This window comes from Adiantum capillus-veneris, chromosome 8 (genome assembly GCF_014529385.1).
Source record: "Adiantum capillus-veneris isolate H3 chromosome 8, ASM1452938v2, whole genome shotgun sequence".
Classification (NCBI taxonomy): Eukaryota; Viridiplantae; Streptophyta; class Polypodiopsida; order Polypodiales; family Pteridaceae; genus Adiantum; species Adiantum capillus-veneris.
In genome coordinates, this window is record NC_140938.1 from 86,499,381 (window position 1) to 86,524,379 (window position 24,999).

Below are 24,999 nucleotides of genomic sequence, written 5' to 3' on the forward strand. Positions count from 1 at the left end.
AGCAAGACCCCCAACACGAACTCCTAGCGTTTTTTAGCCATCAAGACAGCCTAGCATTTTCAGCATTTGCAGATCAGCTCGAGTGTTTTGCAACTTGCAGATCAGCCCGGCGTTAACAGATTCACAGCAAATTCCCTAGCGTTTTTGCAACAGACAGCAGATCAGCCCAGCGTTTTTTGCAATTGCAGACTATCATCAGTGTTTTGCAAATTCCCGGCAACAGAACCTTCACTTGCATCAGCGTTTTTCATTTTCAGCAGTTAGATTCCGTACCGCAGCCCGTAAACCTCTCAGATCTCACCTTCCCGCAACAGATCCTCGTTGCACGGTCAGATCGGCAAGCGTTTGCAGATTCAGTCCGCTATTCGCAGATTTCAGCATCTGCGTTTTCAGCGTATCATCATCGTCGTCACCGACATAGAGTCAGAATTCAGCAGATACAAGATTTGCAGATTTCAGCGCTAGCGTTTTCAGATTTCAGCCCTCTCGTCGTCATCCTCATCGTAGGCAAGTCCATTGCATTCAAACCATTGTAGAGACTTGTGCAATCAATAATAGACCGCTCTCGTCATAGAGAGTGGGGCCCTTGGAGGAGGGTTTGACAACGTTCTGGTGTCGTATTCTTCTCTCTCTATCTCTCAGTCTCAACACCTTCATTCACAGTGTTTACCAGTTTTTTTGTGATCATTTGCACTCTCTCACTAAAGGAACGGAAGGCTCTCCCTTCCGTAAGTAAAAGGAACCCTTGAGCACAGTTCGGAGCACTCATCTTGAGCAAAGTTTAACATTCACTTTCGCTGCACCTTACAGAAAAGCATCAATGTTTCTGCAAATCTCCTTGCAAGAGGGGGTAGCGCCAACATTTGGACAGCTTCCATCGCAAAGGAATTGCTTTGCCACCTGCGTTTTTGCAAGAAACATCAGATCCGCTGAATTCTCTGCTAGGGTTACTATTTCTGGACATCTTTGTCGCGGAAAACCCCTCCAGATCCATTTGCGTTTTTTACCTTCATCTGCGTTTTTGGGTTTTCAGCCCATTTTCGGCGGTTTTATTGGTCATTTTGTGTCGTTGACACCTTCCACAAGTTGTTGGGCACCTAGGGTACCCATCAAGCCTTTGTTTTTCCAGCAAACAAAAGGTTTTTGGTGCCAACAAGTGCAACAAAAGTGGACTGCAAATTGACCTGCGTTTTTGCAAAAGGAGGGCAGTGCTCAGCTTCTGAACCCCAGATCTTGCCACCACCTACCCGGCTTTGCATCTGGTGAATTGCCAACGAGTATCCTCTCCGTCTTCATCATATTTCAGCCATTACCCCTTGCTGTTTTCTCTGTTTTCAGCCCATCTGGGGCAATGACAATGATTCACCACCCTTTCCTACACCCTCTGCACCCCTCCCGACCTTGCTGGGAGTGTACAAGCACGCTGAAAATCGCTGGACAGCAGCGTTTTCATCACCTCGCGGTTGCGTTTTTGGGTGGACAGCAGACACATGGTTTGTGTTTTTGACAGAGGATGAAGTTACCTCCTCCCAAGACACCATCCGGTGGTGGTCCGTGCGGTCTCTCAGTGACTGCTGCAATACACGGTATCTTCGCCATCGGCTTGATCATGTACGGGCGTACGATCCTTGGGAGATCCATTCATTCTAGCCATCATTCCGCGGTTGCACACTCCATAGGGGGTGGTGACTTGTGGTTTGCTATGGACACACCTATGCACTCATTAGAGGAGTTCACACGAGATATGGCCATGCTCATGGCATATGGGATTCCGACATTCCCAGAGAGGACACCACCATCTTTCGTGGACACACTTACCACTTGACCTCAACACGTCAGATCACTTGCTTACACAGGAGCATCTACATGGACTTAGGGAGAGGATCTTGGATCTCTTCTCAGACAGGTTCATTGCTTGGATCTACAGACTGGAGTGGGACTTCAGTGCTTTGGACTCTCTTGGAGAATTTACCCATGAGATACGGGAGATCAAGCATCATCCCGCGACTACATCCGGAGTCACCCGGAGCTTGGCTTGGATGGTAGTGCAGTTGCTCTTATACACTCCTGATCATTTGGATTGCTAACTTCAGAGTTGCTTACACTCACTCTCGGTAACCTTACAACAGACTTATCCCCCACACTTGGCAGTAGGCCACTCCTAGCTCATTCACATTGAGAGCCACACCAAGATGCGGTTTGGTGGCGTTGTTGGTGCGGATTCTGTTTTGGTTGACACCGGAGGATTGGAGGCAGGAGATACAGGCAAGACGGCATAGACAGATTGGTCTGGCCTTTCCTCTTCTCAGAGGATCTTCACGGTGCAGATTGCTCAGTCTGGCTTCCCTACTTCTACAGGATGATTACAGTGCAGACAGCTTCATCTGACCACACCTCTTCTCAGAGGCCCTTCACAGCGCAGACTCTCGAGTCTGGCTTTCCCCTTATCTTGAATTACCTTACCTACTGATAGGACACCATCCGACGGTGGTCCGTGCGGTGACTGCTGCAGCATACGGTAGCTTCTACAACGTAGACTGTTTAGTCTGGCTTTCCTTGATTCGGAGGAGTTTACGGTGTAGATTACTACATACGGCCTTCCTGGAGTTTTACACAGCTTAGCCACCTCGCCACACTCGGTTATAGGTTCATGCATTGACAGGCTTCCGATCATTCTCATGACAGTTCTTGGGCTTCTCCATTGACTTCAGACACCATAGATCCTATTGGGCAGGACACTTGCAGGTCTATTGGCACTTCTTTCACGACAAGTTGTTTTCACACTCAGTTCGGGACCTTCACGCAGTACCTTCACACTGTATCGGTGGAGTACAGCAATTTGCTACACTGCTTGTGACGGCACTTTACCACGGAGATTTCTTGGCGGTCAGGGCACGACAGACTGCTGCGACACTCGCGGAGTTCGCTGGAGTATTGTCCTTCAGTGGACATCGCAGCATATATCTTCATCATTTGCCTCACATCTTCGGCTTCATGCGGTTTGTTCAGCATTCGGTGCTGAGAGGGGGTGTTAGATTTACACCACTCTGCTCCTTCACAAGTCTAGGGCATACTTGTACGGCTAGTATGTCTCTGGGTTGGCCAGCCATAGCCTAGGCTTCTCCTGGCCCGGCCGCCCGAGTTTGGGGCCGGCCGCCCACTTTTGTCCGGGCACCCACATATATTTCCATACATCATTTTCCTGTTGGGTCGTGGGGATTTTCATCAGGCCTTGCCCTACCTCCCCTTGGGCACCTATTTATAGGGCCAAGGGGGTACCCACTTCCATCATATATTGATTGTACTGAGGGTCTTCTGCTCATGGTAGTCAAGGGGGATTGATTGCCCCCTCTTCACCATCTCTGGCATTTGTGTCTACTGTCTCTCTCTCCTCTCTCACGCTTCCGCACACACGCACTCTCACACTTCGGTGTCCTACAAGTGTTGGGAAGCACATTCCGTTTTGTGTGTGTTTTGCTTCTTGGCTCCCCCCCGCCCCTGCCTATATAGGGGCTGCCTCAGCCTGCCCAACCCATACACCCAGCCCCACAACCAAGCAATAAATCCCATAAATGGGAGATAAGGGAGAAACAGTGTATAGGGTCCTAGGGAGGCAGGGAGACATGCCTAGGGGGGAACAAAAACCTATCTGGCTACGGAACTGAACCAAAACCCGAGCTAAACATGGTGACACGACCCGACATGAGAGACCTACATCACACTAGCCAGGCAGACACAAAACAGCCCCCACTCCCTAGCACCTAACCCTAGGAGAAACTGGGTCAGACTGGACAATTGGACGCATCCGAAGAGATGCCTAAACTCTAATAACTCCTTCAGTGAGTCCCACGGATTCTTCATATGTTGTTTCGCCTCGAGTCTCAATGCACTTTGAGCCAACAAGCAGTACCTTTAGTTTCCCAAACCTAGATCAACCTTCTCTTGGAGACAAGCCTAATGATGAGCATGACAGAAAGTGCACCCTTGACCTCGATCATTAGTACTACACCACTACGTAGTAGCAAAGTGCCTACGATAGTACCTACAAGTGTACATCAATCACAGGTACCTGTTGCCACTCATGCATAAGTGTAAGGCCTTCAGCTTGACCCTGAGTAAGAAGGATGGGGAATGGTATAGAACCTTAAGGGTTGAAGAGCGAACGCATTACCCTTTTCTTAAGAGATCGTTCTTGGAAGAGTACATACAAGAGGGTGTGCTTTAGAACGTAGCATCTCAACTCCAAAGAGCCAAACGGGAGGAAGGAGAGTCTCCAGAGATTTTAACAGACGTTCGAAGCATCTGAATTCTCGTTGTACCCCAAATGAGAGTTTCAACAATAACCAGATGCTCGATAGATTCATTAGAGAATTGCGACATGAGGGTATCTACAATGGCCTAGTCATTAGAGATATCACTGCTTGGGAAGAAATCACTGACAATGCAATCCAATTTGAAGACCATTTAATGTTTGCTAGAGAAAGGTTCTAAAGAACCAAAGTCTTCTAGCTCACAAGCATATGAGCATGAGCCGTGTAACAAACTGCTGACGTGTCAAAGCCTAAAGAATGGAGCCAACTTACAGATGACGTGGCTGCCTGACAGTAAAAACCCTAACCCTAATTTTTGCCAAAAACCCTAACTGCTGAAACCCTAATTCTGGAAACCCTAACCCTAAAACCTGCAAACCCTAATTCTAGAAACCCTAAGAAGAACAAGTAACATAAGAAGAAGTCCTACCAACTTATGGGGACCCCGTCCGATGGGGCCCCAAGTGACATAAAGGCACTAAAAATAAAGCAGAACACGCTCAAAAGACTTTGCACATCAAAATATGATGATGCGACACCTGTACGGACGTTCCGGATTTCGCGGCGGATTTTTAGGAAAATCCCGAAATTTTAGGAAAGTGTTTTTTTGGGGTCAGTTTTTCATATTTGATGCTTTTAGGCTTTGGGACTTTAAATATGAGCCTTGGGGGCTAGAGTTTGGGGCCAATACTCTCTGGGGTGAAATTCCACCACCCCGTGTCGCATGTCATCTCTCTCTCTCTCTCAATTCAATTGTTATTGAAGTGCTAAAAGTCTGTTCAGTCTGTTCTTTTCTATTGGCACGTGGTGCCCATCTTGTGACGGAAAAGTCTGTTCAGTCTGTTCTTTTCTATTGGCACGTGGTGCCCGTCTTGTGACAAGCCGAGCACAATAAAGCGTATCCTTAAAGAGCAAAAGATATATGAGATGACATTGGTAAAACTTACCGAGGCTATTCAAGAAAGTCTTGGAGATAATTGTACTCCACAAAACAATAATATGTATTCAAAAGGGAGCAACGATAGTGCTCAAAAACAGCTTCCTTAGAAGCCTCTGTGGGCTGAAATATATTTAGCCTCTGTAGTACTTAGAGCCACAATTTTCTATAACCTTGAGCACCAAGAGATAGCCCCACCAGCTAAAATAAAGACATACCCACTAGTAGATTTCTTAGTGTCAAGATCTCCTACCATGTCCGAATGTTAACCCTCGTGGCTCACGGACACCCTATCGCCTACGACGGACACTGTAACCGTATTATTTATTTAAGTAGAGTCAGGCACCGGGCTTGTCGGTCCAATAGGGAAAGGTAGAGTGATCGCCGATGAGAAGCGCACTCTAACACGAACATGCTAGGGTTAGTTGGCTAAGCATGGGCGCCCAAGTGTGAATGGGTGATCTCACATAAAAGCCAATTAAACCTAAATAAGAGTCATTCTCAAAATGTGCAATCAGAAGCTCTTTGCTCCAATCACCCATCTCCACCTTCTCCTTCACCATCTCCTTGTGTGTGTGCGTGTGTGAGAGAGAGAGAGAGAGTGTGAGAGTGTGTGTACGATCGAGCGTTTGCGGCGGCACGACGGCGGCGAGGCGGTTGAGCGCGACGTAGCGGCGTCTCCCTCTTCTTCGCGGCGAGGAATCCTCTACGGCAGGAGCATAAGGCGGTGAGTGACACACCATTGCCCTCTTTGAGCTTACTAGTTAAACTAGTTGTGTGCTTGGAGCCGTCTGCGGCTCGTACACGGTGTATCGGCAAGTCCCTTGCTTCGACAGTGCGGCAAGGAGCGCACATTTTTGGCGCCGCTGCCGGGGAATAGCCTTGCACTAAGCCCAAGAGGCACTTTGTGCTTCTTGTATGAGTGGTTTGCAGTAGGAAAGAAGAGGGAGAGAAAAGCGTATTTTTTCTGCAAGTTGTTAATTCTGTTTTTCTGTTGCGCACAGTTTGCATTTTCTGTTTTTCTGCTGCGTACATTTAGTATTAGTTAGACAGTTAGCAAAATTCTGTTTTTCTGTTTGCACACAATTAGCATTAGTCACACAGTTAGCATTTCTTGCGTTTTTTTGCATTTTCTGTGTTTTCACTGCACAGTTCTGTCAAGTTTCAATTTCTGCATTTTCTGTGTTTTTTGGATTGTGCACAGTTAGGCGCACAGTTAGTTAATTAAGTAGGTTAGTAATTAGGTGAACCACTGATTAGCAGGTCAGTAGGTAGGTGGGACAGTAAATAGTTAGATGAGGTCAACGCGCACCAAAACGCGTATCAAATAATATCTCAAAAAAAAAAAATGAAAAAAAAATTGTAAAATTAAAAAAAAAAAAACCGAAAAAGAAAAACGTGAGCGAGGGGGAGGTTAGATTTTCGAAAATAAAAAACGTGAGTTAGAAAAACGGACGGGTTGGTTTGTATAAAAGTTAGATCGGGATCGGGATCATTTCCCCAAGCCCAAGCCCAAGCCCAAGCCCAAGCCCAGGCCTCAGGCCTCAAGCTTATGATATATACTAGACTCACTCTTATATATATACCCTACCTCCTCAAGAGGGAATGAGAGCATGTGGGACAAGTCCTCCACTCTCCTCCCTTCTCTTCCCACTTGCACCTTTAGACTTGCTATTTGGAGCCTAGTTCCCCAGCTAGGAAAAGACTGTTTCGGGCTTTTCTGGAGCAAAATAGAACCAAACGGTGGGCTGTAAAGCACAGCGCGTCCCTCCTAGCGATACGCTCGTTTCGAGCTATCACACGGCCCATTCCACGACACGCTCTAAAAAATCTAGCAAAAAAACAAACAAAAAACACGCTAAAAACTAGTCACAAGGCCTCCTAGAGCAGCTTTTTGACACCTTAGGGTATCAAAAGCACATGCACTTACGCTCTAGGCGGGTGCTAAAACACGAGCATATTGAGGGTGCCTCTGTTCATACGGACACCCATTACCCATCCACGATAGGCTCTAGACCCTCAACGGGGACACAAGGTAGCATCACCCAAGACCCTAAAATAGCCGCTAGTGATTCCTCCTCCGACTCAGAAATCATGGAAGCATACCCTACCCAAAACACTAAGAGAGAAGGCCATGCACCTCCCGAAGCTCCACAGCCTAGTACTAGTATGTTTAGCCGTTTCATGGAAACATTAGGTAGAGCTACTCGCTCGGAACCTGATGCAAATGAAGCACACGAAGAGGGTGGGGAAGTGGACTCTCCTTTCACATCGCACGTGGACCCCACACCCCCAAAGAGTGTCCATGTGGATATCCTGCCAACTTCTTACCAAGAAGGCCCTGTTGAGCTGCCTTCTTCAGAAGTTTCCTCTAGAGTACCGTTGGTGACAAGTAAAACCACGGGGAGCAACATTGCTTCTACCTCACAAGAAACCGTTAACACGTCGACTCTAGAAGGATTGTTCATTAATGATCATTGGACATACGACCTCCACACTGAGGTGTTGACGGATCTACACTCTGGCCACGCCTACCATGTAGGATGGATAGAGATTGTACAATCCACCTCTAGTGCCACGAGCATCGAAGATCAACAGAAAATGATCTGTAATGTTATCCATGGCATTATTCAATCAGAAAGGCAAAACCGAGGGGTAAATATACTCTCAACTGGCCCCATGAGATTTCTGGATACGAGCAAGGCTCAACAGCCTACTCTATCACAAATGGAGACTCCTCTAATGAGCCCCATGGACCCATCTTACGTCATTTCACCTGGGGTCTCTATGCAATCTGAGCCTCCGAGCGACAACTTTAGCTTCCCTAACTTGGCTCAACCCTCTATTAAGGAAAACACAGTGCTCACTCCAGGGATAAGCCTGACAGAGAATGTACCGATCACATCTACGGTTAGCGCAGTGCCACTACCTAGTGTCGTAGTACCTAATATGGAGCCTCGACCGTATGTGCCTCTAGCCCCTTATGCACACATGGCCCCCACACCTCCAATTGTACCACTTGTTTATGCTCCTCGAGTGCCGCTCCCTAGCCCTTATCCGAGTGGACCTATGCCCGGTTATGTTCCATATCCTATATCATCCACGCATATGCCAAGACCGGTACCCGTCCCTCTCCCACATATGATTCCAAGAGTACCTCCACCGGCCCTGCCTCCTCACATAGGTGACTTGGCAGCGTTTGCTCAAACCATAGGTCGATCTATCGCGGAAAATATGCGTCATGCATCTGATAGAGAGCCTAGAAGTAAGGCAGTACAAATTGCCAAACTCACGCAAAAATTCAATGGGGACGAAGATGCTAGAAAACACATTGAAGTGTTTGAACAAGTATGTGATTCCTTAGGGGAACGCAACGAACTACATAAGTGCAATGCCTTAAGCTTGACATTAAGTGGGAAGGTTGGAGATTGGTATAGAACCCTAAGGGTGGACGAGAAAACAATCTACCCTACCCTTCGAAGGTTGTTTCTAAAGGAGTACATACGAGAAGGTGTGCTTTGGGGTGTAGCATCTCAGCTACAGAAGGCCGAACGTAAGGAAGGAGAGTCAGTAAGGGACTTCATTAGTCGTCTAAAGCACTTAAACTCTCGCTGCCCTGTAAATGAGCGCTTCAACAATAACCAACTGCTTGATCGATTCATTCGAGGGTTGAGGAATGAAGGAATCTATAATGGACTAGTGATTAGAGGTATCACAACCTGGGAAGATGTCACTGCCAATGCAATCCAATTAGAGGACAACTTGATGATAGCAAGCATGAGGGTGTCTACTGACACGAGATCCACTAGCTCACAAGCCATTGAGTATGAACCCATGACTGCAAAGCCCATTGCCAATGAGCCAAAGGTATTTGAGACATTCTTGACAGACCTCACCAAGGCAATCCAAGAGTCTCTTAAGGATAATCGACCCCCTCAAAATAGTCACATGTATCCAAGAAGGGAGCAACAATGGTGTTCCATTTGCTTAGGTCCACATAGCACTAGTGAGTGCCCTACGTTTAGAGTAAAATTTAATGGAACTTGCAACGCATGTGGTAGGTATGGTCACCAAGCTAAGGATTGTTTAATGATCAAACGTATGATGGCAAATAGACCACCTGTAGCCTGGACGGATGCACCTCGAGCTCCTGTACTGATGCCTGCTCCACCTGTTGAGCAACTACCGCAACACATGGTCCCTAGATCTCAGAATGTTGTACAAGCTACACCGCTACCACCTCCTGTGCTAGGACCGCAGCCCCCGTATCCAAGAGTCGCCCCTATGAACCAAGTGGGTTGCGAGCCATCAAATGCTTATACAGATGGCTGTGAGGAGGAAATAGACACTAGTATTGCCTACGGACTTGATACATTGGAAGAGTGTCCTATATACTACATGGAAGATTGTTGGGGGCAAGTCAAGCCGGTTTATCAAGCTGCTGCTCTCGCATCCAGAGGTCAAAATATCAACACCCAGGCTAGGAGGCCACCTCTTCAATGCTACGAGTGTGGTGGACCACATCGGGCAGCGGAGTGCCCTATTAGGCTGCAAAAGAATGCTGCACAGATGCAAATGAATCAAGGGAGCACATTTGCAATGCCAATACTCACATGTAATCGTTGTGGCATAGATCACTTGATTGCCCAATGCCCCTATAACCCAAATGCGCCTAAAATCACACCCCTAAATTTGGTCGAAATTGCTAGTGTGACATCGCCAATACCACCCGTTGCACCCGCTTATGCGATTACACGGTCCATGCTTCAAGGGCCAGGCCATATCCTCGAAGAGAGAGATACCGCGTCAGTTATCCAAGCAAAGAAAAAGAAGACACGAAGGAAGAGGTCGCAGAATACGGGAAATTCAAAGCCAAGTTCCAAAACAAACATAGGAACAGGAGATGACCCCGTGTATATGAATGACCTCGAGGATGATTCAGATTCAATCGAGACAATGGAGACTAGAACCAATACCACAAGGGGAAAGACCGACAAAGAAAACCGTAACATGGAACCAAATGAAAACCGAATAGGAGAAAACCATAAAGAGCCTCTGAAAACACCACAAGTGTTTCCAAATCCAATCCAAGACCCCCAAGATAAACCGCAGGGGCAAAAAGGGAAGAATCGTAAAAAGAAGATTGGGACGTACCCAAACCCAGTAGACGAGATTGAGCAGGTGAAACATCTAAGAGGTTTAGTGGAGGAGACTCAAAGGAAACTAGAACCAGAACCCATGCATGTCAAAATTCATGACACAGTGTTTCCCACGCAAGTTCATCCACCCCACATGAGCCATAGACCGTTAGCCATATCTAGTATCATCCAAGAAGGGAGTGAGGACGGGACATCAGAAAGTGAGCATACACCTTTCTTGTTGGAAAGGATGTTTAACGAAGGAATACCTGATCCCATTGAGGAATATGAGATTCCATCCTCACCAGTTCCTAGTCAAAGACCTACACCCTGCAAAATGCCAATGAATGTTGCCAAACTAGTGGACTTCATGTCTTCTGAGGTCCGAACCACGATCATAGCAAAGCTGTATGGAGATCCTGAGTTATTCCTTGCACTTCGAGCATTCCTTAACGGAGAGCTACGAACGAGATTACCGCAGTTTGCGCAACCAAATAGGCCTGACTCGATTATGATTGATGAGGAAAATCAGGTGCAATCACTTGACTTAGATGGACACGAGTCTGTGAGTGAGGTACCCATTAACGAATTAGGGCAGTATTTTGAAGGCGACGAGTCTAATGCGACCCTACCCATCACTACCAAGGGATTAACTATAAAGGGAATTCTTGATGGTGGTGCAGGAGTTAGCATCGTTACAAAAGATTGTTGAGAATCCATGGGAAAACCCTGCCTCAGTGTTACTAACATTGTGATAAAGATGGCAAATGGTACCATAGCCAAACCTATGGGGATGCTCAAGGATCTTAAGATCAAAGTTCTAGGACACAAGGTACGACATACGTTCATTGTAATGGATTTCTCTAAACACCTGATGTCATATGAAATGATTTTAGGACGACCATTCATGAGGGAAGCACAAATGGTTCATGATTGGTCTAAAAATCATGTCTATTTGCAATTCCAAGACTCTGTCCTTAGAGTGGATTTGGTGACTGGTAAGGTACACCCCTTAGGGAGTAAAACCATTATTGATCATCGCTCTGACACCACAGTTCACTCGGCCCCACTACAGTATTGTTACACTTGTAAGAAGGATACAGACATTGGCCAAGATTCTCCTTACATGGATGTGTTACCGGGTATGACGGAATCAGACAACGTAGACTGGGTACACCTAGCTGCAACCATAGATACCTGGGGAAATAGAGGAACCACTTGGGTCACACCAGAGGGGGAAGAGGTACCACAAATTGCACCTCTGAACATGATAAGTGCCATACATGCATCTTCTAAGGGCAAGGCAATTGTGGACCAATCTGACAGTGACACCGATAGCTCAATAGAAGACTTTGACCAACACGACTTGGACACTGACTCCCAGAGTGAAACGGATTCTGAATCTCATGAATTAGAGAGTGGAGCAAGTTCAGAGTCAAAACATTCGGAAGGACCGAGCACATCAACCGATGATAGCTCCCCCGAGAGTGAAGAGGACACCAACGAGGACTCCTTTAGTGAGCCAGATCTAAATGCAAATCAAAAGCAGGTCTCAAATAAGAAAAAGAAAAACCCCGGTGAAGAATCAAAACCTGTTTTTATTGCCCAAGACCTCACAGAAGTTGAAGAGGCGGTCCTCAAAGAGCTTCTCAAGGAATTCAAGGACGTATTCGCTTGGACATACCATGATATGAAAGGTGTTCCACCTTCTATGGTCCAACATACAATCCCTATGATTAGCACTGCGAAGCCCGTACAACAAAGACCCTACCCGATGAATCCTAAGTATGCAAAGATCATTCAAGAAGAACTAGAAAAGCTTATCAAATGTGGGTTCATATATCCTATTGAACACTCTGAATGGGTGTCTCCAATAGTTATCGTGCCAAAAAAGAATGGGAAACTCAGGGTGTGCGTGGACCTCAAAAAAGTTAATGCAGCTACTAGAAGAGACCATTACCCCCTAACATATTCCGAACATGTACTCGAAAGAGTTGCAGGCAAGGAAGCTTATAGCTTTCTAGATGGGTACTCAGGCTACAACCAAATCACGATAGCGCTAGAGGACCAAGCTAAAACTGCCTTCATCACAGAATTTGGCGTGTTTGCATTTCGTGTGATGGCTTTTGGCTTAACAAATGCCCCTGCTACATTCCAACGATTAATAAACACTGCTTTTAAAGAATATTTGAGAGAGTTTTGTGAAGCTTTCTTAGACGACCTTTGTGTTTACTCTTCTTGGAAAGAACATCTATCATATTTGCGGAAGGTGTTTGAAAAGTATAGGTTATATCGTATCTCATTGAACCCGTTCAAATGCCAATTTTGGGTCAAGCATGGAGTTATTTTAGGGCATATAGTATCCAAGAATGGTATCTCAACCGATGAGAGCAACATTAAAGTGATTCTAGAGTTACCACCACCAACCAATTACAGGGGAGTTCAAAGATTCATGCGACACGTGGGTTATTATCGACGGTTTATTTTATTTTTCGCTGAGATAGCACGTCCTTTGTACAAGCTTCTCATTGAATTTAAATGGACTGAAGAGTGTGACCAGGTCTATGACAATTGAAGAAAACACTAGCAAGTGCTCCGATTTTAAGGACACCTAACTGGGATGTCATTTTCCATGTGCATATTGATGCATCAAACTTTGCTATTGGGTGTGTTCTCACTCAACCAGGAGAACATAAATTGGACTATCCCATTAGCTTTGCAAGCCGTCAATTGAACGATGCTGAAAGGAACTACACCACTACAGAGCGAGAAGGTTTGGCAATGGTTTATGCAGTAAAGAAATTTCGCTACTACCTTCTGGCAAACAAGTTTGTATTTTATGTGGACCATCAAGCGTTGCTGTATCTGGTAAACAAGCCATGCTCCACAGGAAGAATCACACGATGGTTGTTAATTCTTCTGGAGTTTGATTTCACGATTGTAGTGAGACCCGGTAAAAGGCACGTCATGGCTGATCATTTGTCTCGCATACCCAATGGTGAAGCCCCTACAGGAGTTGATGATGAATTACCCGATACTTCCCTATTCATAGTTGAGACTATGCCTGAATGGAGTGAGAACATTGTTAACTTTTTAGTTAATGGTTTTCCACCCAAGGAACTTCGTAAGGATATCGCTCGAAGGCTAGTAAAAGAATGTGAACCCTATTGTTTGATTGCCGGAACTCTGTATAGATTAGGCAAGGATGATATTCTTAGGCGTTGTGCCCGCGAGGATGAATATTTGTATATCTTGCAAGAAGCACATATGGGCATAGCAGGAGGACATTTTTCAGGAGACCTGACTGCTAGAAAGGTGCTGCAATCAGGCTATTGGTGGCCAACTTTATTTAAGAATGCATCACTTTTTACAAAAGGGTGTGATGAGTGCCAACGTTACAAGACCACACAGCGCAAAGACAGAATGCCCTTACATCCTATTAAAGTAACCCAACCATTTGAAAAATGGGGCTTAGACTTTGTAGGTCCAATTAGTCCCGCAGCTCGCAACACTCAATCTCGATATATTCTAGTTGCTACAGACTATGTAACAAAGTGGGCTGAAGCTAAGGCTTCACAAAAAGCTGACGCGAGGACAACAGCTAAGTTTCTTTTTGAGAACATTATCACAAGATTTGGTTGCCCTTTTGAAATTGTTAGTGATAATGGTACCCATTTTATAAATGAGGTAATAAGAGAGCTTACCACGACCTTTATGATATCCCACCATAAGTCTACACCTTATTACCCGCAAGCTAATGGACAAGCCGAGAGCACCAACAAAACTCTAATCTCTATTTTAACCAAGACGGTAGAAGCTCATCGCACTGATTGGGATTTGAAGTTGACATCTGCTCTATGGGCTTATCGTACTGCTTATAAAGTGGCTATTAATTGTACTCCATTCAAAATGGTATACGGCCAAGAAGCGGTTATGCCTTGGGAGTTTGTCATTCCTAGTCTTAGGGTAGCTTCGCAAGAAGGATGGAATGGTAACCCCTTAACCAAGCGTTTGTATATCTTAGAAAAACTAGACGAAGAGAGACAGTTGGCTGTGCAAAATGCTCTTGTGGAAAAGGATAGGAGAAAGAAGTGGTTTGATCGCCATGTGAAGGACAAGGACATCAAAGTTGGTGATAAAGTCCTTATGTATGGAGTACGTAAAGAGAAGAAAATGTTGAAATATGCTGGTAAAGGACCATATAGAGTATGTGAAATTACCCACAAGGTACCCTTCGTGTGGAAACTCTTGATGAAGTTGAAACCATTGGATTCCTCAATGGGAGTAAATTCAAAAGATATTATGATCCTTTAAGCCAAGAAGAACTACGGGCCATTCATCAAAAGAAGGCCGCCAAAGCACAAACCGAGTTAAACAAGATACAAGCTCAAGCTGAGGCTAAGGAGCGACAACAACGTATAAGACAAAAACGAGAGGCTAACTTTGGAGTCACAAATGCATTCCACGTGGAAATCGAAGAGGATGGGTTGGACTCTGACACACCTCTACGATACCCTATTGAGTTAAATAGTGCCTATGGAAAAGTGCTATATAACGCCTTATTGGACACGGGTGCTAAATATAATCTGCTATCCTATGGGGTGTGGTGTCAGTTAGGGAAGCCACCTCTATCTGAGAGTATTATCCAAGTCAAGGGTGTCAACAAGAAAAAAACTACGGTTTTTGGAATCTGGCACACTTCTGTCAGTTATGACAATGGAATTGTAGCTCAAGACTTTTTGGTCATGCCTACTGGAACTATGGAGGGTAATATAAACCTAGGCCGCACGTGGATGATAGCCACCAAATGCACTATTGATTGGGGGACTGGGGGTGTTACAACGCAAAAACCAACTCTTAGCCCTACCACTCAAGCCATAGTCCCTGAGATATTGCCTAAGGAAATAAAACCCAAGACATTGCATGTCCAGGAGGTTGAACCATACGTCCCCATAGCCCAACTCTCTAGAGCTTCAACTGATGTAGTTGAAAGAAAGCTTGAGACACACAAGAACCATCCTAATATAACAGAGAAAACATACAAGTAGGTCCCTAAAGCCTCTGTAGTGAGCATGGTTGATGCAAAAAAACGAAAACCTAGTAAGAACCGTCCCACTCACTCCAAGGAATGTAAAGAAACGTTGCGTTGGATTCCTAAACGACTATTGGAAGCCCAAGGATACTATGAAGGAAATGATCAAATCTGGGTGCCCAAACGTAAAGTGTACTCTTACCTGTCACCTGGCCCATGTAAACCCAATCCTGTGGCTCCAAAACAAATTGAAAATCGCGGAAAGGAAAAAATCATGGAATGTTACACACCCGATCTAGAGCTAGTTTGGGTACCAAAGAAAGAACGATTTGTTCCACCTAGCTCAGGAACAGGGAAATCAAATGAAGCTTCTTGCTCTTCATGTAGTTCCTATACGCAAATAGAAGCTTCGACACAACCTCCACCTACCACTGTACATATCCATACAAGCACGAAAGAGTTTGCACCTCCCGGGGTAAGTTCACCACCTACAACAACGTTGCAAATAAAATCATGGGAGAGTACCTTACCACCCTTGCAACTAGATAAAACGCATAGGGCGGTCGAAAACTATTAGTTAAAACCTTCACCCATAACAACTTGGAACAATTGGTTTCAAAAGGTGACGACCTCATTCCAAAAGGTATGATCTACCCAAGGAAGGGGAGAGTGTTTGCTAACATCAATCATTCACTCGCTCCCCTCTCAACCTTCCTCCCTGACCTCTCAATTCCAATCTTAGGGAATGTATATATATAGCCTTATACTCACAAAAAACAAAAATAGTAAAAAGCAAGAGCGACTAGCAACGAGAGAGCACCCTACCAGATCTTACATATAAGTCCAAATTCACCGTGTCAATTCAAGCAACACACAAAAACAACTCTTATGTTTTAAAGGCCTAACCAAATCTATCTGTCTTGTCAGAAATGGCTACTTCACCAGAGGCATGCACTTCTATTTTTGATGAAAGGTACCCTTTGTCTTTTCCTCAAGTGTTCTACGTATGCTACCCTATACTTTCTTGCGAATGGGATTTGATAGAGAGCCTTGCATGTGAGAGAAATTTTGAGGAGTTAGAATGGCTGATACGTCTATGGCTAACTAGTGATCCCTACCCAGTAGCGAATGTGTCTCCAATGGCACATGCTTATTCTTTTGCACAAGATGAGTATCCACGCATCGCGAGGTTCTTGATTAGCATGCTTGCACAAGAGGATGATGAAGAGGAACTAATAGAGACCGAGGAAGACTATGGCCTCACGGACAACGATTTTATTTATCTAGATGATGAGGATAGAGGCCTAGCCTTAGGGTGGCCACCCGGTTTATATAATATCCTCTTTCCTTGATTCTAAAAGGGGTGACAGATAGGTAGGTTAGGGGTCTAGATTGTGTTTTGAGTTTGTTTTTTAGGAGTTTTAATTTTTCACACTGACATGCCTCCTAGAGGTATAGTGCCTGTTTTTGGATGTGTTAGGTAGGACTTATATGGATCTCCATCCACATGGCTGAGGACATCTGCTTCAACGAAATGAGCCACTCCATACCTCCAGGTGTACTACTTTCCATGATTCATGTTGGTGGATATGTGTAATTGCTAATAATGATTTTTCATTCTTTGTTTGAGTGCAATAGTTATGTTTGTTATCTGCCATTATAGATGTATAAATTTGTCTTTGCTTAAGTTGATTGAACTCCAGTTTAATCTTATGGATGAGCCTAGAGATTAGGAGACCGTGACTTTAGGTTAACTCATTTACTTGACCACTAGGCCTAGCTAATAAAATTATCCGAGTATTTGAGACCTTAGGAATATTTTAGGCAGAGAAAGGCTTGCTCACTCAAACAACAAATAACACTAGTGCGAATACCAAGGAAATGGAAGCAAAAAAAAAAAAAACATAAGTGCCACAAATGAAAAATCTTACGCTGGAAGAGAAATCCTGGCTTGAATTGGTACTTCACTCACATGTATTGTCTATGGTACTAGAGCCCTAGAGGTTCCCAGTGTGGGCGCTTTTCCTTGAGAAGCAAAAAACCCCGGACATACAAAATAAGCACACACGTCACATGATTGTGACCCAAAGTAAAAAAGTATAAAAATAAAAAAATTAAAAAAATTAAAAGACTTCCATTGAGCTTACAGTTAACATTTCAAGCTTTTGTTTGCAGTTGTGAGAGCGAGTTGGCTAATCAAAGCTGAAAAGCATAATTAGGGAATCTTGCATTTAGATAATCTTCTTAGCTTAGCTAGTACTAGAGTAGTTGTTTTAACCTTAGTCCTAGCTAACTAATTGATAGACTCACCCATAAGCTCAAAACTCTTGATTAATTAATTTACTCAAAGTGCAATTTATTTATCCTTAATGGCAGTCTAACATTTCATAAATCTTGCATTTACTCATTTCCACATGTACTTTACATTCCCCTCATGATTTATGGCAATATAATTCCGCTTGCTAAAACAGTGACTTTGCCCTGCAGATTCAAATCTAGATGCTCTACAACATGGACATACCAAGCTTCAACTCAATAGCTTCCGAGGACGGAATCTACATCAGGAAGGGGGGCAATGTTAACCCTTGTGGCTCACAGACACCCTATCGCCTACGACGGACACTGTAACCGTATTATTTATTTAAGTAGAGTCAGGCACCGGGCTTGTCGGTCCAATAGGGAAAGGTAGAGTGATCACCGATGAGAGGCGCACTCTAACACGAACATGCTAGGGTTAGTTGGCTAAGCATGGGCGCCCAAGTGTGAATGGGGTGAGCTCACATAAAAGCCAATTAAACCTAAAATTGAGTCATTCTCTCATTGTGCAATAGAAGCTGCTCTTGCTCCATCTCCACCTTCTCCTTCACCATCTCCTTGTGTGTGTGCGTGTGAGAGAGAGAGAGAGAGTGTGAGTGTGTGTGCGATCGAGCGTTGCGGCGGCACGACGGCGGCGAGGCGGTTGAGCGCGGCGTAGCGGCGTCTCCCTCTTCTTCGCGGCGAGGAATCCTCTACGGCAGGAGCATAAGGCGGTGAGTGACACACCATTGCCCTCTTTGAGCTTACTAGTTAAACTAGTTGTGTGCTTGGAGCCGTCTGCGGCTCGTACACGGTGTATCGGCAAGTCCCTTGCTTCGACAGTGCGGCAAGGAGCGCACACCGAATCACAGAATCCTTGCAACTCTAGTGTACCTTTTACATAGCATATACACTTCTCTCGTGTACCTTTTAAGTATTTGAAGATACATTTCATTGCTTCCCAATGTGCTTTACCAAGGTTAGGCATAAATCTACTGACAACTCTCACTACATGAGAAATGTTAAAACGAGTGGCAACCATGGCATACATCAAAGATCCACAAGTTGATGCATAAGGTATACCCTTCATAGCACTTGCAGCTGCATCATCCTTGGGACAATTAGCTTTGCTAAGCTTCATCTGTGGCGGTAGAGGCACACCAAGAGGCTTAGATTCAGCCATAATAAACCTCTCAAGTACTTTTCTAATGTACTTGTCCTGTGAGAGAAACAACAAGTACTTCCCTCTAACTCTTTTAATGCGCATACCCAAAATATGTTCAGTTGCCCCCAAATCTATCATTGAGAAGGCTGAACTCATCTGCCTTTTAAAGCATTCAAATATACCTAGATGAATCCAGGATAAGCCCAGATTCACCCTTGCAGGAAAGTGCAAAGTATAGACCCATGGTAGTCACCCATAAGACAATATAACCATCAGCTCCATCATGCATAGTATTGACTAAATACCACGACATCCCCACTAGCGTCGTCAGTGCCCAATAGTGGGTGTAGAACTAGGTACTAACATATGCTCCCCAACACAACACACACCACGCACACACACACATGAGCATACATCAACACAAAGTTCAGCGTACTGAGTTTCTGTCATGACTCCGGAGATCAAGGGCAGACTCAGCCATAATGAAGCCTATCCAACTAGTCAAAGCACAGCCAATAAAGCCAGCAGGGCTTTTGATGTCTATGCCTACACCATCTCGACCTTGGGATGTAATCAACATGGATTTCATTGTCGACTTACCAGAAAGTCACGGATTCACTACCATCTTCGTGATAGTGGATTACTTTTCAAAGCAAGCACACTACATTCCCGCAAAGCCACCGCTTACAGCTTACCAGACAGCTCGACTCTTCTTCAAACATGTCTTCAAAAATCATGGATTACCCCTGGCAGTTGTGTCAGATCGCGACGGACGATTCTTAAGTGACATGTGGTGAGAATTGTTCAAGCTCTTAGGCACACAACTCAGATTCTCGTCAGCCTATCACCCTCAAACAGATGGGAAGACTGAGCGGATTAAACAAGGCATCGAAGACTACATCCACTGCTATGTTCAGGCAAATCAAAAGGATTGGGCAGATTTCCTAGAAGTTCTTGAGTTTCAGTACAATAGCAGTTTGCACTCAGGGAGAGGATACACACCATTTGAGCTAGCCACGGGCAAAGAAGTGATTACGCCCATGGCTCTTGCGTCGGGCACCATGCATGCAGAGGATCAGAATCATAGTAGTCTCGTACGGTCCCGTACGTTTTGTACGCGTACGATGATGTGCAGTACTAAACGAACTAAAAAAATTTATGATGTACGATGACGTTATGTACGTTCAAATTTAAAAAAACAAATAATTCTCAAGTCTAAGGGCCTAAGGCTTAGGCCTTAATACTTACTTATAGAAACTTGACATTTGTATAGATTACAAGTTAGTAGTTACAATACTACAATGTAAAGAGTCAAGACTCAAAGACTAAAGAGAATGAGCATTACATAAACCAAAATGATCATTGAAATTTGATAAGTAGAGACCAAGTGGCAAGGGCTACAAAGTACTCAAAAAGTGTCAAGGGATACAAAAAAGTGGGGGGACCAAGTGGCAAGGGCTACAAAGTACTCAAAAAGTGGCACACCATAATAAAGAGACTAAATAGGAAAGTCACTAGTGACTAGTGCTCTCATCATCTTCCTCATCTTCCTCTTCTGAGCCTTGCTCATCAACATCATCCTCTTCTTCACAAGAGTCGAAGGATGACGGCTCATAATCTCCATCACTAATGAGGTTGCCTTCATCATCATACTCTGGCTCTCGAGGCTCTCTATCCTCCATAGTGATGGCCGCCGCACAAGAGCCGCTTCCGAAGCCTCGCCGCACATAGGTCCTAGGAGCCTCCGTGGGTGTTGTTGATGCTTTGCCTCTACCTCTTGTAGCCTTGGCACCTCTGCCTCTTGTAGCCGATGTAACTCCATGGATGACGACCTTCTTGCGTGATCGTGTGCGAGAAACCCGGCGATCAATCTCCTCAAGCTCCAAGTAGAGCTCACGAAAAATCATTTGCTCCTCAGGGTCTTGCTCTTTATTGACACTCTTTAGAGTGTCAATCGTAAGTGTGAGCTCATCCACGTTGACCTATTTGACATTTACAACATTGGACAATGAAAACATAATTAGTATATTCAAACTAATTAAAGACTAGACTCTAGAGTATAGAAAATGGAGTGAGTCGTGATTATAATTTATAATTTATACTTGTCGAGCCATAGGCATCTCATGCATAGAGCGCAACATGCGTAAATTGGAGCGACAATAGATAAGTCGCTCTAATTGCTTCGTTGAGAGCTTGTTTCGGATTTTGGTGTGGATGAGGGAGTATGCGGACCAATTACGCTCACATGCTCCCGTTGAGCAATCCTAAAACACATCAAGAGAGGCATAAGCTATAAGAGACTATAGTTGAAGAGATTAAGCACAAAATGTAAAAGTTTGAGGCTTGTCGCTTACTTGGCCAAAAACCCTCAAAGCAAGTCGTTTGAGAGTAGGCAATTGATAGCCAAATCTCTCCCACCAAACTAAAGGCTTCACCAAGGATTGCCGCTTCCAACACAAGTTGGAAGTAAATGCGGTGCCTCGTCGGTCGCTATAGTTGATTACCTCTTGGAGAAATGCTCCAATGTCCTCTTCTTTTAGCACCTTAAAGAGGTAATTGTTGCGCTCCTCAATAAGCTCTTGATTTGCAAAGAGTTCGGGCTTCTTGTAAGCCGGATGCAAGAGAGCCGCAAAGTAATGGATAGGTCTCTTCATCCAATCCCACCGCTTTGTGATTAGGAGGAGAATGTCGTCTCTCTTGGGAGAGTCCTCGAGGTAATCACTACAAGAAGAGAGAGGAAATGTACTAAGTAGAGAAACAAGCATGTAGAATTTAGATATATAGAGAATGTATTATGTAATAATAAATATGTAGTTATACCGTGTTCCATCGGGAGCCCCATCTAGGATTGTAAACTTCTCAATCTCCTTGTAAGCTTCCTCCATGAAGTGCCATAGAAGCCCAATAGTTGCCCCTTCCATGTCGGTCATGCGGAGAGCCTTGTACAAGGGCAAGATAGCAACGACAAGACCCTTAATTTCTTGCCAAAACTCCTCCCGCAAGCAAAGCCGTTGGATGGCTTTTGCATCTTGTTGGGAAGCGGCGGACTCTCCATTCATCCACTCCTTAAACTCATCGGAGACCATGGTCTTTTGTATTTTGTTTTGCACATCATAGAGCCGCTCTAGAAGAAGCCACATGGCGGCAAAGCGAGTGGCCGATGGCTTCTTCAACTCAAGGTCGGAGTAGGTGCGGTAAATGGCAAGCACCCTCACTTTGCCATTGATGAAATTGATGATGGAGAGTGCTTGGTTGAGGATATCTTTCACCCAACCTAGCTCCCCTATGTCTTCAAAGAGAAGGTCAAGGCAATGAGAGACACATGGAGTCCATACTATGGATGGAAATTCCTTCTCTAGCCTCTTACTCATTGCCTTGCAATTTGAAGCATTGTCGGTAATCACTTGTACGACATGCTCCGCACCAACCTACACAAGAGGCATTTGTGACAAGAAGAGTTAAAACTTAAAAATTAAAACATAGGACTCATTGGCAATTGCTCAAGACATAAAGGCTCGATTTACGGTTTTACCTCAAGAATGGCTTGGCCGATGTGCTTCCAAATGAATGCCCCGGTCACTTTCTTCCCTCTCGAACCCGCATCCACCGCCCGTAAGAAGTACGTACCAAGAGGACAAGAAACAAGAATGTTGATGATGCCCCTCTTCTTGCGGTCGCTCCATCCGTCGGAGAGGATAGAGCATCCATACTTTGCCCAACCTGCACGTACGGGCTCAAGTGACTTGTCAATCCTTGCCCTCTCTTCATCAAGCTTCTTTGTTCTCATGTCATGGTATGACACACCCGTCCACCCTTCGCATGGACCAACCGCCGCAATTGCTATGATCATCCTCTTCCATCGCTCCAACCGAAGAATGTTGAAGGAGAGATTGCATTCAATCACCGTGCGGGCAATCTCTATTTCCGCGATTCTTTGTCTTTCCTCGAGGAAAGACAAGGGGCCGGAGCATCCACCCACCGATTTCGCAAGAGAAGTTTGCTTTGCCATCTTCGGAGGCCGGCCACCATCACTTGAAGACCCCTTGGACTTCTTGGACTTCTTGGAGGAGGCACTACCATCACATGAGGCCGCGGTGGCACCGGTAGCCATGGACATAGTTGGAGAGGCCTCTTCCTCCGAATCGGAGCTATCAACATCCGGCGACACGAACTCATCCGAGGTGACTCTACCCTTGCGTGTCTTCAATGGAAGATACTTTCTCTTGCATTCGCAAGGATATCTTCGGGGATATTAGGACATGGCCCCGCTTGTCCTCCCATCTTTGTCAAGTGGATGATGAGACGGGTGACGGAAGAGGTCATAGCTTTTGGGCAATATTTGCACCACCACTTGCAAGAGTTTTGCTTGCCCCCCACCCGCTCAAAATATCGGCAATGCTTCTCAAAGGCTTCATGAAGAGGAGGCGGCATTATGTAGTATGTAGCTAGTAGCTACTAGTATGATGTATGATGTATCAATAGATTAGAGAGAGAGAGAGAGAGAGAGAGAGAGAGAGAGAGAGAGAGAGAGAGAGACCCAAGGAAGCTTGAAGGAGAGACCCGTCACCCAAGGGAGCTTGAAGGAGAGAGATGGTAGACCCAATGGAGACTCGAGAGCTTGAGAGCTTCAATGGAAGCACATGGAGATGAGAGAGTAGAGCATTGAGAGGCTTAGGGCTAAAGCTTGTAGCTTGTAGTTGTAGGTTGTGTTGGATAACAAAGGGGAAGGGTTGCTTAAATAGGAGAGGAAGAGCATGTGAGGCTTCACTCTTGAGCAATGGGCATTGGCCCTTGGGCAATAAGCATGGCAATGGCCCATGGGCCATGGGCTTGCATTTGGCTTCAAAACTGCCCGCAAACGGCTCCAAAAGGCCTACAAACTGGACGTTGCAAAACGGTCAAAAAGCTGCCAACGGTCATAAACTGCCGAAAATAGTCACCGGACGGAACGAACGGAACGCACGGGACGGGACGGGTCCGGTCGGACGGAACGAGAGGTTCCGTTCGACGTACGAAAACTACCCTGATCAGAATGCTGAGCAGTTTTTGATGGCTTGACACAAGCGCATGGATGTAGTCAGAAAGCACTTGATAAAGTATAAAGACAATTATGTCGCCAGACACAACGAGAAAGCAAGAACCGAGTTCTTTCAGAAAGGTGACTTGGTACTGGTCAGTGCACAGAACATTAATCTTCCAGAGAACTTGACACCCAAGTTCAACCACCGATACTATGGTCCATACCGAGTTCTTCAAGACTTCAACAACGTCTCATACAAGCTGGAGCTACCCTCCAATAACAAAATCCATAATGTATTCCACATCAGCTTATTCAAACGATTTCAAGTTGATGGGAAATACGGCCGTCATGTGCCTCTACTAGACAAAGGAGTGAATCCTTTTGAGTCGAAGATCATTATCAAACACCGTTTCAGACGCAATCTCCTGGAATTCTATGTCAAATGGCGAGGGCGCCCTATGTCAGATTGTACTTGGGTGTGAGAAGACAGAGTCATTGCAAGGGACAAGCAGTTGTTACTTCGGTATTACAGATCCCCGGAGCTCAAGCACATGCCCAGAGCATAGCGGTCAGCAACAGTGTACAACAGAATAAGCAGTAGTGTCACAAATGGGAGCGCATAACAATATAAAATACATTCGGATAAATAGACTTTATCACTTAGTACTGAAGCCAAAGGATATAGAGAGAAATAGATAGAGAGAGAGAGAGATTGAGAGTGAGAAGATCGACACAGTTCTGGGGACCAGAAGATGGGCTGGTCCCCCCCCGTAATAGTATCTTTATTACTCAGGAGAAGTCTATACAAGCACTTGAACCGAACGTATTACCACGTTCGTTCTAGAATAAGACTTGATGGTTCCCGAAAGCCTCGGCTTCCGATTCCTAGGGCAAAACCCTATTCCAAGGAACTTCCGTTCCTTATTCCAATTCCTCGAGAATCAAGGTTCTCGCCTCTGGATCACACCTCCCAGACTCGGGGCATGGCATCCCTGCAACTCTGTTTCCAGAGTCCTGTTCTTGCACAATAACTCCGCTTTCTTGGACACGAAGTCCTTTCCTTGGGAATTTCAACTTCCGGATCACATCTCGAGAGTCTACC

At 45.2% G+C, this 24,999-nt stretch overlaps 1 protein-coding gene and 1 pseudogene across 1 annotated transcript in view; both read right to left on the reverse strand.

Moving 5' to 3' along the window:
• The window catches only part of CLUB (TRAPP II complex TRAPPC10/CLUB), a 157,251-nt gene that overhangs the window by 93,885 nt on the left and 38,367 nt on the right, over positions 1-24,999 (reverse strand). The gene's annotated exons all lie outside the window — the stretch shown is intronic.
• LOC147452492 (uncharacterized) lies at positions 21,369-23,771 on the reverse strand (annotated as a pseudogene).